General features: G+C 41.3%; 2 non-coding genes across 2 annotated transcripts; both read left to right on the top strand.

Annotated features, from left to right (window-relative positions):
• The first annotated feature begins 816 nt into the window (after positions 1–816).
• LOC120252054 lies at positions 817–922 on the top strand. Its single transcript, XR_005533606.1, has one exon. It is a non-coding gene; the product is annotated as a small nucleolar RNA R71 (small nucleolar RNA).
• A 15986-nt stretch (positions 923–16908) lies between these two features.
• LOC120252412 lies at positions 16909–17012 on the top strand. Its single transcript, XR_005533943.1, has one exon. It is a non-coding gene; the product is annotated as a small nucleolar RNA R71 (small nucleolar RNA).
• The last annotated feature ends 819 nt before the right edge of the window (positions 17013–17831 follow it).

Genomic DNA, 17831 nt, shown 5'->3' with positions numbered 1-17831 from the left:
AGTAAAGTTTAGAAAATACAAAGTATCATTGAAATCAAGAGAATGCCGCATGGCTTCAACAAGGCGGTATGTGAGCTTGTCATCTCCGACTCTCAATGTTAGCTCTCCGCCGTCCATGTCAATCAAGGCTTTGGAAGATCGCAAAAACCGTGTTCCAAGTATCAAGGGTACATCCGCATCCTCATCGACGTCCAGCACCACAAAATCTACAGGAAATATATACTTGTCCACCTTGACCAGCAAATCTTCGATGACACCCCTCGGATGTCATCCGAGTAGGCCTAGGCTCGCCCAACCCTAGCTTTTGAAAGAAGGTGTATGGCATGACGTTGATACTGGCCCCTGAGTCCGCCAATGCCATTTCTTCACCTAGATTGCCAATATTACACGGAATGATGAAGCTTCCCGAATTGCAGGTGTTGCTGAATGGGTTTCCCTGATTCCTCATGCCATTACCCACAAAATCGATATTTTCAACCGAAGATGCATCACCAATAGAGATCGGGCAATCGGAGGGAGCATGTCCTCCACCATACCCGGTGCAAATAGTCACGGCCGCCACTCTATTCGAAGTTAAGAAATCTAACTTTTTACTCAATGATTCCACTTGAGCTGCCAATAAGGTTACTGCATCTATCTCATGGAGGCCGGCCACCATTTTCTTCTTCCTGGCATTCCATTGGTAGCTGTTTAACCCCATTTCTTCCTGGCATCACCAATAGAGATCGGGCAATCGGAGGGAGCATGTCATCCAAGAGTTGCCTTGTACTCGGATTCAAACCGTTGTAAAAGGTCTGAACAATCATCCACTCCCGGAATCCGTGTTGCGGGCACTTTCTCAGAAGCTCCTTGAACCTTTCCCATGTCTCAAATAGAGACTCCAATCCAATTGTACAAAGGATGAGATCTCATTCCTAAGCTTTGTAGATTTTTCGGGAGGGAAATAATGGCCAAGAAAAGCATCTACCATCTCCTCCCATGTGGTAATTGATGCTCTAGGTAATGAGTGTAGCCACTGCTTCGCTATCCCCTTTAAGGAAAATGGGAAGGCTCTCAGCTTGATGGCATCATCCGTCACCCCGTTTATCTTCAGCATATCACACACCTCGAGAAAGTTCTCTATATGACTATCTGGATCCTCATCGGGCAAACTATTGAACTGTGTGGATTGCTGCAACATGTGGATGAATGTCGACTTCAGCTCGAAGTTTTGAGCTGTAATCTGGGGATGCACAATGCTCGATTGTGTCCCCAATACTGAAGGTCTGGCATAATCGGATAATGTTCGCTGCTGCTCATTCTGTTATGCCATGTTTTCATATTCTTCTACTTCCAAATCAACTAGATTAGACTGTTCTTGCACAGGTTCCTCCCCTTTTATTCTATGTGTAAGTTTGAGCTCAGGATCTCCTTCAATCAATATCGAAGGTTTCCCTCGGGTCATAACTTGGTGCTGCACCAAAAGAGAGAAAACAAAATCAGAACGATGATAGAAAAGAAGATATGAAATAGAATGAATGAATAGCTAAGAAAACAAAGAGCAAAGTATCTCTAAACGCCTATTCCCCGGCAACGACGCCAAAAACTTTACACGTCCGTATATACGTGTAAACCGTTAGTGCACGGGTGTCGAAGTAATAATCCCAGATGAGTGGATATCATATCCACAGAGAGTAGGGAATAAAGACACTTAAGTTGTTTCTTAACTAATGTGGAAGATGAATAGTGATAAGTGTGACAAATATGAAATAACGAAAATAAAAACAACAAGATAGAGGGCACAAGTAAAGGAGATGGTAAGGCAATCGATAAAGATGGGGTACCCGGATATTGATCCGCCTAGGACAATCGTTTCAAGTGCAAGAACTCTCTATTATACTTCCTAATTGATGCAACAATGAGTTGTGGAAATCCTAATTACATCATCCTAAATCTAAGGTCAACCATGGCTAACTCTATACATGTCCCGGAGGAGAGATTGAATAACCTCTTAACCTCGCACTCGCATAGAATTGCAATGAGCTCTAGGATTCCAAGTGAGAAACCCTATTCCTATATATAGACCTAACCCTTTGGTCCAGGCGGTAGATTCCTAGCCACAATTAAGCCCTAGTTGCTAAAATCACTTCAACTCTTCACTCCATTGCACTTGCAACTAAGCCCCAGTGGAAGGTCATCCCTAAGCCCATTCACTCTACTATGGGCGCAAAGAACTCTTGGAACGTGGAGGTAGGATAGATCACACCAGAGGGGAAAGGGGACTCTCCGTTACCTCTCGACTCACCCTCTTAACCCTCTCCAATCTAGCTTTGTCTAACTCTCATGGTGTGTCACTCACTCACAAGAGTTACTAAGAAGAACTCTCAACCCTAGTGTCACTCTAGGTGAGTATTCATACAATTAAGTCTCCAAGATTGGACCTCATAATAAACATTAATTAATTGAAAGCATAATAAAGAGGTTCAATGAATCGAATACATCCTAGGGTTTACAAATACCCAAGTACCCACTAGGGGTTTAGCTCTCCATGGATCTAGATACAATCAATGAAATCGAATGTAAAAACAAAACATCCATAGAAAACCGCTCGATAGTCATGGCGATGGTCTTGTGGAGAGTCCTCTACTCGTCGCAAGGGTCCCTTTGTTTGGCCTAGGATACACCTCGCCGGATCGGTACCAATGAAAGCTCTCCCACTAACCTTCTTCCAAATGGTGCGCGATGTCAGAGCCGTAGAACCTCTCCAAAGCCCTAGCCAATATCTCTCAAAACCCTATTCGCCACCCTCTCACAAGTTGGGGAAAAGATGGATGAAAGAATGCTGAAATCGGGGCTAAAATCGGCTTTCAAAGGGCTGGAATCGCGAATCCACAGGCCCATGTGGGTGCCCCTATGGATTTTTCACACAGGCATGTCGAATTTCCACACGCTCGTGTGGATTCTCTATTTTCTTGTTTTCTCGGCCGACGGTAAACAGTGCTATTGCAGTATTTTTGTTACAGTGTTTTCTACAATACCCTGCTACAGTACCATCCTGAAATACTCCTGAATCCATACTTTTATCGAGGTAACGCAAACGGGCACACATTTACATCGTGGATCGCCTTGCTTCTTTAATAACGAATATGTTGGTGGAGATCTTGTTTTATATGCATAAGTTGGAATGCTTGAATGTGACTGCCCTTGTGCCCCTCCAAATAGTTATGCTAACTCGAGTACGAGGAGGTTGGCACACATTCCTGCATCTGAAACCCGACCTATGTCTTTGCGTTTGAACCTCAGCTAGATTTTTTCCAAATTAGTGCATTACGACCCACATTGGCTTCTTTCTCTCATAATCGGTCTCAGAACCCTAGCTGCATTAAAGTAACATAAATACACCCATATTAGCATGAAAACCCGAGAAAAATAATGCCCAACATAAGGAAAGAACGCTTCGCATTCCTATCGCACAAGCACTTATCAGCCATAGATCGCATCGCTTCTTCAATAAACAGATTCATTGGTGAAGATCTTGCTATCATTGCACAAATTGAGATACCCAAATGTGACTGCCTTCATAACCCTCCAACTCATTGTAATGGTTTCAATACATGGAGGTTGGCACACATTCACATATCTTAGAGCCCCACTTGTGTCTTCGCGTTTGTTGCTTCCAAGATTCCACCAAATAATGCGTTCACGATCTACTTTTGGTTTTTTTTCTTAATACTTAGCTTCACAACCCTACATACGCAAAAGAACACAAATACACATGTATTAGCACTTAAACCTGATAAAAGTCATTCTCATCGTAAGGAAAGAATACTTCGCATTCTTAACACACAAGCACTTATCAGTATTATCAAGTGGCTTCAAGTTTCAAGTTTTATCTCTTATATTTTTATTATTACTTAATTATTTTTAAAATTAATTTCTACCAATCAACTGAAATTGACTTAGCTATAGCAAGAGACTTAGTAGTCAACCAATAAGGGTGTAGGCAGAGTTAAAGAGTAGCTGATGTTGAAATACAATATTCTTTTATTTATTTTAATTTTAGTTTGTTTTTCTAGCATTTGTAACTACGAATATAGTGCATTTATTATACATGCACACACACACATATATATATATATATAAACATGTAGTTGTTCATTATGAGAAGCCAATCACTATTTTTAACAAATTTCTATATAATTTTAATAGTTGTCAGTTTTTTATCTAGTTAAGTTTAGTTGTCTAGTTGTCAACAAAGGCAGCTAGTCTTGTTGGCTAAACAACCCTTCTGCGGGTTTTATTTTTATTTTTTAAATATTTTTTATACAAATCAATATGTATAGTCTAAAGGAATAATATTTTTTTCAAAAAAATATTAAAAAATTTATTATTTAATTTGTTGATATTTTATAAATTAATTGATATAGTGTGAAAATCTTTTTTTTAATAGTTCTTGTTTTTTTGCAAATTAGTTTACATACACTACACCGATTTTTATTTTTAGAGGCACATTCGTAGAGGGGTTTTTAAAAACCAGCTCCATAAGTGAATTTAAAATAAAATCATCTTAGTTGTAGAGCCGGTTTAAAACAACCGCATGAAAAAGTTAGATTTCATTCAGGATGTTCTCTGACATTCTTCGTTTGTTTGAGTAGTGACCCTAAAGGGACATCACCCTAATCATAGCCATTCTTCATGATGAGCGTACATTATTCATATATTTTATAACTATTTGTACACTCATTTGACATGCATTAGAACCATAATGTGGAATTCGATGCTAAATATTGTGTGTTTTGCATTAACAGGCTTAGGGCAGTGCTTAAAAGTGAGGTAGATAATCCAAAAGAAGCAATTTAGACCAAAACCGATGAAGCTGGAGCTCTCGGCATCATTAGAACAAGGACAAGGCAAACTAGGTAGCTTACGAACGGCTTACAGTCCGCCTTACGGCCATAAGTATTGTCCAGAAGACCTTACAAGTATGCTTATACCTGTAAGGAAGGTTCAAAGTCAATGCAGAGGACCTTACAGGCAAAGCTTATGCCCATAAAGATGCCTGTAAGGACCATCCCGAGGAGCTACAACCATAGTGCATGCCTATAAAGGCAGTTACAAGAAGCAGACAGAGAAGCTTACGGTCCAGTGTTTACAACGTAAGTTTGACGGTATTCAGAAGACCTTAGGGATGAGGCTTATGATCGTAAGATTTCCCGTAAGGCTTGCAACTATTTTCCCCAACTCCCTTATGCCCATAAGCAGCTCGTATGCAGTCGGGTATAAATTGAACTTAAGAGGATTTTTAGGGCATCATCTATTCTATATCTCTATTCTTTGGTTGCAATTCTTGGACGGGAGATTGAGGAAGAAATAGGGCCGAATTTCTAGCACCTTATGCAAGATTTGGAGAGGGATTTGGCCCGATATTTAAGAGGATTGGAGATCATAGCCTTCAAGCTCACCTTGGGATTGATAAGGGGGGTTTTCATGGATTCTATGTTTATCTTTATCCCTTGTATCTTGAATGCTTGCCATCCATTAATAGAGGGCTAATTTGTAGATGTTTGGGCATAGTCAAACTCTAGGGTTTATATTTTGTGACTTTCAATGTTGGATCTTTTATGCTTTAGTTGATTTATCCTTTGCAATCATATCTATTTGAGTCTAATTTTGTGAATGGATGCTTGATGGCTAATGAGGTGAAAGCCCTAGCTCTTATATCTTGTATTACTACTGACGAGAAGAAATTCTCACTTAGCATAGGCTTACTGCAATTCGAGAGAATAGTGAATACCCTCTGGTTAGGGTATTTAGGAGACTTTGTCTCCCACACTCCTTCAGAGGGGTCTGATGATAATCTCTGTTCTCTTTGTAATCATGTAGAGTAGATTTTAGAAGAAATTATAATTCTACTCTGTATTCGGATTAGGGACGATCTCTCTTTAGGGGGGAGATTGTCTACTTAAGAGATTGTCATTAGCCCACAATAAGGTTTGATAGAGTGAGTGTTAATGCGATTGTATGGGTGCTTGTATTAGCTCTACACTGATTTAGTTACAATTCGCCTGAGAAATCGAGGTTTTGTATGCTTTTGGAAATCTTTCGGTTCAAATAGGATTGCATGCTTAGACAACCATTGTCTTGTACTTCATAACCGTAGAAGTATGTTATGCCCGGACATCACTCTCTTCCTTGAATTCTCTTATGTGATTTTTCATATTTCTTAGTATTCTTATGGTTTTGTTTTCACACACATTACATACTTCATTAGTCTAATTTTTGGAGTAAGAGTTACTACTAGTATTCACCTTTTCCTTCTGGATCGACACTCTACACTTCAAGCACACTTTATTACGCAATCGGCATGTACACTTATGTATGTCCCTATTAAGTTTTTGATGCCGTTGTCCAGGAAAGTTTAGTGATATTAGGAACTCTTGTTTTCCATCACTTTAGCCATTTCTTTTCATTTTCTAGCTTGTTAATATTCTTTTCTATTTGATTGTTTTCTGATTCTTTTTCATTTTGTTTGAGTTCACTGCATGCCACCAAAGGGTAAATCTCCAAGACTGGTAGAAGGGGAGAGTAGTGCAGAAAGTGTGATCAGAACTAGATTAAGGATTGCTCTATTGAATGAGACAGGATCTTTGATAGTAAGTGTTGAGGAAGAGCAGTTGAACACTATAGTAGACCAGGGGAACAGACACAGGACCCTTTCAGACTATGCTCACCGCACTCTTGACGGTTCTCTATAAAGTATAGTGCGCCCACTAGTTGTAGCAAATAATTTTGAGCTTAACCCCGCATTTATCCAAATGGTACAAAGTGTAGCATAGTTCCATGGATTACCGGATGAGGATCCCAACAGTCATATTGGGGGATTCCTTGAAGTGTATGACATCCTCAAGATTAAACAACATTTCTAATGGCACCATCAGACTCCGCTTATTCCCATTTTCACTAAAAGGAAGAGCTAAACAATGATTTCAGGCTTTTTCTTGAGCATCTATCATGACTTAGGAATAGCTTGTCAGAGTATTCTTGACCCATTATTTATCTCCAGGAAGAACGACCAAGTTGCGTCAAGAGATTACAACCTATGCAGAGTTGGACACTAAATCATTATTTGAGGCATGGCACAGGTTTAAAGATTTGTTGAGGAAATGCCCACATCATAACCTCCCTGAATGGATGGAAATTCAAATCTTCCATCATATTCTCAAGCATAGTACCCGATACCTCATTGATTTTACAGTAGGAGGATTGCTTGGCAGTAACACCCTAGAAGTGGCCAAATAGTTAATTTAAGAAATAGCCATGAATAATTATCATTGAAATTCGAGAGGCAAATTAGTTGCTAAGCTAACTGGGATGATTGAAGTCAATGAGGTTACAACATTAGCAGCCTAGTTGGAAGTATTGAGCAGGATGATTGATAGTTTGTCTACTCAAAAATCAGTTGTGGCCATGGTTTTCGATACTTGTGGGGGAGGACACGCTCCCTCAAACTGTTCCATTGTAAGGGCGGTGCATGGACCCATCGAACAAGTGTATTTTGTCAGTGGTGCCCTAGACAACAACGGAATTCCTACAGTAGAACGTATAACCCTGGATGATGGAACCACCCTAATTTCTCTTAGGGAGGTCAAGGACAAAAGCAAAAACCTTTACCAGTGTTTCCTTGATTCATTCATAGTACGGACATTCAGAGTACGGATATCAAGTTTCATTAGAGGAAGTGATTACTTGATTCATTCAGAGTACGGACAACAAGTTCCAATAGTTAGATAATAGGTTCCAAGGCATAGAGCCATCCTTGACAAACCAACAGGCTTCTCTTCAGAATTTAGAGAACTAAGTGGGTCAAATTGCTAATTATTGTCTGAACAACCTCAAGTAAGTCTACCAAGTAACACCGAAGCTAATCCCCATGAGCGTCTCAAGGAAATCACTCTTCGGAGTGGTAAAAAGGTGGGGATGGGTAGTGAGATGATGATGGAGAAGAAAAAGAACAATAAATTGAGTTCATTGAGAATCCGGCATGAGAAAGCATACTTACTCTGAGTGTTGAGAAGAGAATGCAACCACCTGTGAAAGAGTACGTTCCCCACCTCCCCAATCCATCAAGGATGAGGAATGATCATATGGATGAACAATTCAAGAGATTTCTGGACTTATTGAAGCAATTACACATCAATGTACCATTTGTGGAAGCCTTGTACAAATGCCAAAGTACACTAACTTTCTCAAGGATTTATTAACAAACAAGCGGAAATTTGAGGAGGCATCGACGGTGATATTAAGCAAAGAGAGTTCAGTATAGCTTCAAAATCGGCTACTGAGGAAGCAAAAAGATCTAGGAAGTTTTACTATTTCTTGCAACATTAGTGATTTGGTTGATGAAAAAACCCTAGCACATTTAGGAGCTAGCATTAATATAATGCCATACACCATGTTTATGAAATTGGGACTATTTGACTTTAAACCGAATAGGATGACATTGCAACTAGCGGACTGCTCCATTAGACATCCTAGGGGAATTATAGAAGAGTTTTAATTAAGTTTGACAAGTTCATTTTCTCAGTAGATTTTGTAATTCTAGATGTAGAAGATGTTGAAGTGCGCCTCATACTTGGCAGGCCATTTCTAGCCACCACCCAAGATCTGATTGATGTTAGTAATGGTAAAATGACACTTAGGACTGGGGATGAGGAAGTGGTTTTTGCTTTATTCTATGCAATAAAATATCCCTCTACTTTTGATGATACCTGCTATTACGTTGATGGAACTGACTCACTTGTGGATGAATGCGTGCAGGAGACATTCGATAAAGAGTCTTTCGAGGAGTCATTGTATGTCCCTCACATTGAAGAGACCCCCTTGCTTCTTACACCTATCTTTATTGAGGAGAGCACGCGAAAGAAGCAATGACGCAAGGTCACTTTCCCCAAGAAAGGCAAGAGAAAACCTTCACCCAAGGAGGTAACCCCCGAGTTAGTCAGTCCACTACATTGGTAAGTTCCCTATTTTCTCCAATTTTGCACTTGGGCATTATTACGGAGATGTTGACTGGGGTCATGAGGAGTGTTTTTACTTTGAACCTCCATGACGTGTATGTTTCAGGTGCATCAAGCTCGCGATGTTAAACAAGCGATTCTTCGCAGGCAACCCAAGGAAGGTTTCTTGTATTTTGTTTGAGTTTTAGTCTTTAGTATAGTTTGTTATTTTCTTTGGTTCTTATAATATATTGCTCGGCTTGTCATGATTTTTTATGTGTTGGGCTACTTAAGCCCGTAAGTATAGCTGTAAACCACATACAAAAAGCTTTATGGGCGTCTTACACCTGTAAGCAGCCACCCTACAGGGGGGTTTCAGAAAGCCTTATGAGTGTAATTATGGTGGGTAAGTCTTGGAGAACATAGTTCAAAGGTTCCTTACAGGTTGCTTACACCCGTAAGTGAGGTCATAAGGGTCATCAAGAGCACCTTATGGCTACATCTTAAACCCTTATGGCCCTTAACCTTCTGGGGAGTTCAGCCTAAGTTTCTGAAAGTCTGATCATAAGAGCAAGATTGAGAACCTTATAGACTACAGTGCTAAGCCTCTTACGGTCTTAACCTAGGTTGTAAAGGAGATGTACCCTTGCGGGGTAGGCCTCATGGCTGTAAGCCCTTGTAACTGTTCATTCAGTGAGACTTACGGTTACGGCTTACGCTCGTAAGCTGCTCATAAGCACCTAGGGTTTAAGCACCATTAATGACATTTATCTTCATTCTTAATTGATTTTCACAGGATTCTCGGTCACCAGAGCTAGTCTCTCCTCCCATTCTCTTCCTTGGTGTTTTTTTTTATTATTTTTGAGTGTTTTGAAGCGGTATTGAACAAATATTTGAAATTCTTACCTGCTGGTTTTCTTGTTTTCTTTTTATCTTAAAGGTAACCTTCATTTTTCATGATTTTTAAGCAGATTGTTTGATCTTTATGCATGAGAATGAATGTTTATTTTTTAGCGTTGCTCAAATATAGGTTTAGAATTAAATTTTATAAATTTTTAAGCTCCATTTATATGAAGGGTTCTTACGGCCGGAGCAAATGGCTTACGGTCGTAAGGTTACCGTAAATGTGACTTTCCTCGAGGTTTAGGGCTATAAGTCTGCTTGTAATCAAGCCGTAAGTTCTCTTGCTGTGCTCAAATTTTGTATTCTTGCATTTTAAACTTTGTATTTTCTTGTGCCACATGGTTAGGGCAAACAGAGCAGCTTCAGGGCATGGCAAGAGGAAGAGATCTGATGTGTCGACCTTGGTTACAGCCATCATAGAGGAGACATCGACTTCCCCGATTCCCTCAGTCCCCACTTTTGCAGAGACTCATTTCTGAAAGTAGTTTGGGTACTTGAGGATGAAGTGGTTTGGCCAATCTCGCACAGTAGATTAGCTCATTTTGGCCCAACTGGGGCTTGAGGAGGAGGTAAGGGGATGCTACCGATTGGTGATTGGCACCGAGCATTCACATACAAGGAGTTGGTGTACCGAGACACTACATTAGAGGTTCTGATCACCTTTGAGCTGGATCGGACATTAGTTGATTTCTATCGGGGAGGCTCCATCAGATTTCAACTTTTTAGGGAGCAACAAAGCCTCTCGTACACCAAGTTTGCTCTAATATATGGGATTTATGACACAGACTTCACTAGTACTCTATAGTATGAGCAGCTGCTCACTGACTTCCCTCTTAGTATCACGGCCAAAGGAGTCTGGCAGCACTTGAGCAGAGGGAGGAGTTATGATCTAGGCCTTACCAAGATCTCATTTTTAACACAGCCGACTCACAGGTATATACATGATGTCATTGCTTGTTTATTTGCAGGTCGAGCAAACAACACTAGAGTGGTAGGACTGCAGGAGTTGTTATTCCTTTTCAGTATGACTTAGTGTCATCCCATCCACCTGGACTACATGCTGGCAGACTTTATTGCACACTAGGGCCAGTATGTACGCTTGGGTGCGATCTTCACTGGGCCCTACACCATACGATTGATCAGAGAGATGGGGCTAGCAGATCGACTCTAGGGTCAAGAGATTGTCGGTGGCTCTACTTCCCAGGGGATGGATACCTTTAGTTTTATGGGGATGATAGTGTACTACAGCTCCAGATGGATCCTCACCCTTACCCCCACCGAGCAACCACCTGAGGGGGGGTGAGGCAGAGGATGAGGAGTCGGACGATGAGCCCGGCAATGACTCATCCCTTCCATCGGCTACTAAGCTAGCGGGTCTTCCCAGCAGAGCAGCTCCTCCCCGACGCCGATTAGATATGCAGGAGCTGCGGACCGCTGTTCTACAGCTGCAGGAGGACCGGAGGACCATTATGGTGACCCAGGAATTGCTAGAGGCAGATATTGGCCGTACCTTGGACATTCTTTTGGGGCTGGTCCCTCCTCCAGATCCCCTCCCATAAGCCGATTCCTCTTCCTTCACTGTAGCCTCCAACTGATTCTGCTCTTTCAGACACAGCTGAGTGGTGATTTTTATTTTTATTTTTTGTATTTTCATTTTAGACTTTATATTCGTTATTGGTAAGGGTTGGCCCTGCCTATTTTGTACTTATGTTGAGACTTTTAGTGGATGGCATTTTTTGCTTTGTTATTTTTTACTTTGTTGAGCTTTAATGTTCTTCCTTTACACCTCATAGGATTTATTTGCAACACCCACCATCATCAATTATTAAGGGGGTGCTCACTCGGTCATTCTTAGCCTTGAGTGATCCCCAAAATGCTATTGTACTACAAAGGACACACTAGTCTAGTTCAAGCTTTAATGATTTCATGATTGTGAACCAGGGAAGTAATTGTATTCCACAACCTTCCTAATATTAATTGCATTCCCTTGTAACTTTCTCTTGTGCACACATTGAAGAAAATGTATGATTTAAGTGTGTTTGTGTGGGGGTTAAGTTTCATTGTTAACTTTATTACTTGCCAAGTTGTGGCTTACTCAAGAGAAGAGTGTGTACCTGACATGGACATGTTTCTGCAGCTCATACAGGCTTATGAAATCTCATACGGTCACGTGGAGACACATGACAGACATGGTTTATGACTATAAATAGCCATTTTGCCCTATTCTTTGGAGACTTTTTGCTAGTGTTTGAAGGGCGAAGCGGCTAGGGTTTGAAGAGGAGGTCTTTGGAATTTTTTTTTAGGGGGCGGGGACGGGGAGGAGAGGAGGGGGGAGGGGGTGGTTCTTCACTAACTTTGATAGATCTTTTCTCCGTTATAGCATCAAGGGAGCCTTTGGCAACCTAGCTTCGGAGAGGGATACTTCAAGACTTTAAGCGACCCATCTTGCGCTTCATGTTAGATCCTACGAAGAGCATTGCCCGGGTACGTCATCTTTATTGATTGAGACTTCCCTTATTTTATTTTTCCTTTACTTACTTGCAATATTTATATTCTTGCAATTGAATTCGTTTCATCACAATCTTGATTCTGACTAGATAATTAAGAAGTGGTTACTACTAATACTTCCGTTCCTGCGGATTCGACTACCCAACTTACTAGGTATTTTATTACTTCAACACCCATGTACTTGTGGTACACACGCACACAAATTGGTGTGTCAGAAGAACCTTCCAAATTTCTCCTAGAGTTAAGATCAGTCGTAAAGTTCCCCTCAGCAACAAAACTACCAATACCAGTCCCAGCAGCCATAGTCTAAAAGAAAGATCACCGTAGAAGATGTTTTGGGCAAGTATATTACTAGTAACAATGTGAGAATGGACGAGTTTGGTATAATATTATTAAACATTCAAGCATCAATAAAGAGCTTGGAGAATCAAGTTGGACAGTTGGTAAGAGCTAGTATAGAAAGACCACAAGAAAGCTTCCCAAGCAATAGTGAATCAAACCCAAGAGAGCAACATAAAGCCATCTCACTCCGTAGTGGCAAGACCATCAAGGCATGAATGCTCAGGGTCTAACTATTGACATAGAGAGGAGAGCCGCACAGAAGGCCCTAGTACTTAATAGGAATCCATGGAGAAGGAAGAAGAGGCAGTTTAGGAAGAACCAAAAGAGTCATTACTAGATCGACCCATAGTTCAAGAATATAAAGCCCAAGTTCCTTACCCTTCTAGACTGAAAGCCAAGAAGGAGGATGCACAGTTTAAGAAATTCATGACTATCTGCAAGCAACTCCATATAAACATCCCCATAGTTGAAGCATTGTCCCAAATGCCAAAATTTGCCAAATTCTTGAAGGACTTGCTTACTAACAAAAGGAAGTTGGAAGAGGTTGACATAGTGGCTCTCAATGGGAATTGTTTCGCCATTTTAGATAAAAAGACATCGATAAAGCTGAAAGATCCTGAATGTTTAGTGATCCCATGTTTGTTGGATAATGGCGTGGAAGAAAAAGCACTTGCCGTTTCCAAAGCTAGCATAAACGTAATGCCATACACTATTTATATGAAGCTCAGATTGGGATTGTTAAGGCTGACAAGAATGACCTTGTAGTTGGCTGACAGATCAGTAAGACCATGGGGAATTATGGAGGATATTCTTGTGACCATCAAAAAACTTTTCTTTCCCGTGGACTTTGTGATTCTTGACATAAATGTGGATGTAGAGATGCCACTTATTCTTGGAAGACCCTTCCTAAATACATCCGGGGCCCTCATTAATTGGAGAGATGGAAAGATGACACTATAAGTGGGAGATGAAGAAGTGGTGTACCAACTCCCAAGTGCCATGAAGCACTTGCTAGACCAAGATGATGAATGTTATTTTGCACATGAGCCTAATCTTTCAATGTATGATTTTATGCAGGATGTGTTTATGATAAATCCTCCTCACAAATATGTGGAGGAGCAGCTTATGGAAGGATAGACATAACTCACAAGGCCATGACTTCACAAGAATAATAGTAGGAGTAATGTGAGAGCCACAACAACAAAAAAGGTATGGTGGAAGGTAGAACCAAAAGAGGAACACATTATTGACATAACAAACTCTACTACTTTGAAAACAGGTAATGAAGAAAAGGTTTCTCTTCTTGCTTTGATTATTTCAGAACCATCTTAAGGTAAGAACAAATACGTTAGCCTTATGATGTAAAACAAGTGCTTCTTAGGAGGCAATCCAAGTAGTATTTTATGCACTAGTTTGTTTAGTATTAGTTTTAGATCTTATTCATTAGTTATTTAGAAAAACAACAATAGTGGTAATTAATTTAGCAATGCGAAGTTGGCTCATCTCCTTTGGATTTTATGAGCAAAACATTATTGGGGAATCTAGTATTGCCAGATGGAATTGTTTTCATGCCATTTTACACAGGGAAAACCCTTTGTTATTCATTGCGAGCATCACAATGGGCGTAATTAACCCATTATACCCGTTGTGATGCACAGGTAGAGAGCTATGCTCTTCTAAGGGATTTGAGTGAGTTTGTCACTGGCACATTGATAAGTGCTTGTGCGATAAGAATGTGAAGCGTTCTTTCCTTGTGTTGAGCATTACTTTTCTTGGGTTTTAATGCTAATATGGGTGTATTTATGTTACTTTCATGCAGTTAGGGTTGTGAGGCCGATTATGAGAGAAAGAAGCCAATGTGGGTCGTAATGCACTAATTTGGAGGAAATCTTGCTAAGGTTCAAACGCGAAGACATAGGTCAGGTTCCAAATGCAGGAATGTGTTCCAAACTCCTCATACTCGAGTTAGCACACACTTACAGCCTGCCCTCATATGCAAATTTTACCAGTGAAAAACATGAGAAATAGCTCAAACGACCCAACTTCGCCAAATCCATGTGAAAACACACGATGACAATTCAAAACCCATAATAAAATCGCAACACAAGTATATAAAAATCAAGACACCAACACTCAACACTTTATTCATGCACACACTAAACTACTAAACTATGAAAACAGTAAACACTTGGGTTGCCTCCCAAGAAGCTCTTGTTTAATGTCACTTAGGTTTATGTACCTTGTCTTATCTCACGGGGGTTCATAGATTAAAATTTCCCTCTTACCCATGGCTTGGAAGCACGACGAGCAAAATCTCTTTAGGGTAGAGGATGAATTATCGGTCTTGGGACCACCTAACAATGGTTCATCTAACTCCTTCGGTTCACGCACATCTCTAACAGCCTTGGAACGTTTCTGTTGGCGTCTCCTAGCCCTCTTCATCTTTCAGAGCAATTTCTTCAAGATGCCCGGGGTAGATGGTACTTCTTCCGTCGAACCAAGCATCATTACTTCTTCATTATCCTCCTCTTAGTCGAATAGACCCTCATACGGGTCTGGACTGAACATTTCCTGCATGTATTCATCAACAATCTCATCAGTAGTGTCTAGAAAATACAAAGTATCATCGAAATCAAGAGAATACCGCATGGCTTCAGCAAGGCGGTATGTGAGCTTGTCATCTCAAACTCTCAAAGTTAGTTCTCCGCCGTCCATGTCAATCAATGCCTTGGAAGTCCACAAGAATGGCCTCCCAAGTATCAAGGGTACATCCGCATCCTCATCGACGTCTAGCACCACAAAGTCTACAGGAAATATATATTTGTCCACCTTGACAAGCACATCTTCGATGATACCCCTCGGATGTCTCACCGTTCTGTCTGCCAATTACAAACTCATCCGAGAAGGTCTAGGCTCGCCCAAGCCTAACTTTTGAAAGAAGGTGTATGGCATGACGTTGATACTGGCCCCTGAGTCCGCCAATGCCATTTCTTCACATAGATTGCCAATATTACACGGAATGATGTAGCTTCCTGGGTCTTTCTTCTTGTTCGGCATGTTCTTTTGCAAAACTACCGAGCAAGATGCATCTAAAATCACTGAAGCACTCTCCTCTAACTTCGTCTTGTTGGTCAACAAGTATTTCAAGAATTTTGCATACTTAGGCATTTGGGCCAATGCCTCAACAAAAAAATATTGATGTGGAGTTATTTGAACAAACTCAGGAATTTCTTTTATTGTTCATTCCCTTGGTCATTCTTCAATCTAGAGGGATAAGGGATTCTTGGCTTCAAAGGTGGGGGCGCCACCTCCTTCTCTTTGTTTGCTCCCTTCTCAACCTCCATAATCTCAGGTGCATGTTCATTCGGATTCTCACTCGGAAGCTTACCCTCAGCCTTACGACCACTTCTCAAAGTGATCGCCTTCACATGCTCTCTAGGGTTGGTCTCAGTGTTACTCAACAAGTTTCCTTGTGGCCTTTTCGATAAGGACTTCACAATCTGCCATACTTAATTTTCAAGATTATGCAAAGAGACGGTGTAGTTGCGAAGTATAGCCTCAACTGATTGGAACCTTGTATCAGATTATTGCACAAACCTAGTTAAGGCCTTCTCCAAATCGTTCATTCGGGTCTCCAAACCTGAAACTATGTTTTCCATGTTTGGGGCTTGCTGTTGTTGTTGGAAACCTGGTGGCCCCATGGCCTTTTGTTGACCTTGGTTGCTCCACGAGAAATTGGGATGACTCTTCCAACCCGGATTGTAGGTGTTGCTGTATGGGTTTCCTTGATTCCTCATAACATTACCTACAAAATCGACATTCTCAACCGAAGATGCATCACCAATAGAGATCAGGCAATCGGAGGGAGCATGTCCTCCACCACACCCGGTGCAAGTAGTCACGGCCACCACTCTATTCGAAGTTAGGAGATCTAACTTCTTACTCAATGATTTTACTTGAGCTGCCAATGAGGTTACTGCATCTATCTCATGTAGACCGGCCACCTTTTTCTTTTCCCTAGTATTCCATTGGTAGCTGTTTAACCCCATTTCTTTAATTAATTGACAAGCTTCACCGGGGGTTCTTGCTACCTAAGGTACCTCTTGCTGCCGCATCCAAGAGTTGCCTTGTACTCGGATTCAGACCGTTATAAAAGGTCTAAACAATAATCCACTTCCGGAATCAGTGTTGCGGGCACTTTCTCAACAGCTCCTTGAACTTTTCCCACACCTCAAATAGAGAATCCAATTCTAATTGTAAAAAGGAGGAGATCTCATTCCGTGTTGCTTTGTAGATTTTTCGGGAGGGAAATAAAGGCCAAGAAAAGCTTCTACCATCTCCTCCCATGTGGTAATTGATGCTCTAGGTAATGAGTGTAGCCACTGCTTCGCTCTTCCTTTCAAGAAAAATGGGAAGGCTCTCAACTTGATGGCATCATTCGTCCAGAGAAGGCACAGGGGCGTGGACTCGCCCCTGTGAATGACCATGTGATTCTCGCATGCCCGTGGGTAATTTCTGCACGGGCGTGTGAATTCCTGCAGAGAGTGACAGATTTTCCTGAGAGCACACAGCGGCGTGGAGTCGCCCTTATGGGTGACCTTGTGAAAATCACACGGGCGTGGGTAAGTTCTGCACGCCCGTGCAAATCTCTGCAAAGGAGCTCACTCCATCCCGAGAAGACACATGGGTGTGCGCTTGCCCCTATGAGTTGGGCCTGTGAATGTCTACTCTCGTGCGGAAATTCCGTACGGGCGTGCGGAACACTTAGCAAATTTTCTTGGATGTCCAGAGATGCCACAATGGCGTGTGGCTACCCCTAAAGGTCAGGCACATGGGCGTGGGTATTTCCCACACCCCTGTGCATTTGCATTCAGAGGCAGTGACTGTTTTTCCGAGAGCACATAGGGGCGTGCATCTACCCCTGTGAGGCTTTCCTGTGGAGACGCACGGGTGTGGGTAATTTCCGCACGCCCATGTGAAGTACAGAATGCTAAGAGGCGAGAGTCCTTTTTAAAAGGATTATCGTTTCACTTCACCCTCATATCCTCCATTTTTCTGAGAGCACTCCTATATTGTTTCTCGACCTCGTATCGCAAATTTGGA

The sequence above is a fragment of the Dioscorea cayenensis genome, chromosome 20, assembly GCF_009730915.1.
Source record: "Dioscorea cayenensis subsp. rotundata cultivar TDr96_F1 chromosome 20, TDr96_F1_v2_PseudoChromosome.rev07_lg8_w22 25.fasta, whole genome shotgun sequence".
NCBI classification, from domain to species: domain Eukaryota; kingdom Viridiplantae; phylum Streptophyta; class Magnoliopsida; order Dioscoreales; family Dioscoreaceae; genus Dioscorea; species Dioscorea cayenensis.
Note: the sequence above shows the minus strand (reverse complement) of the source record. Positions and strands in the feature narration are given on the sequence as shown.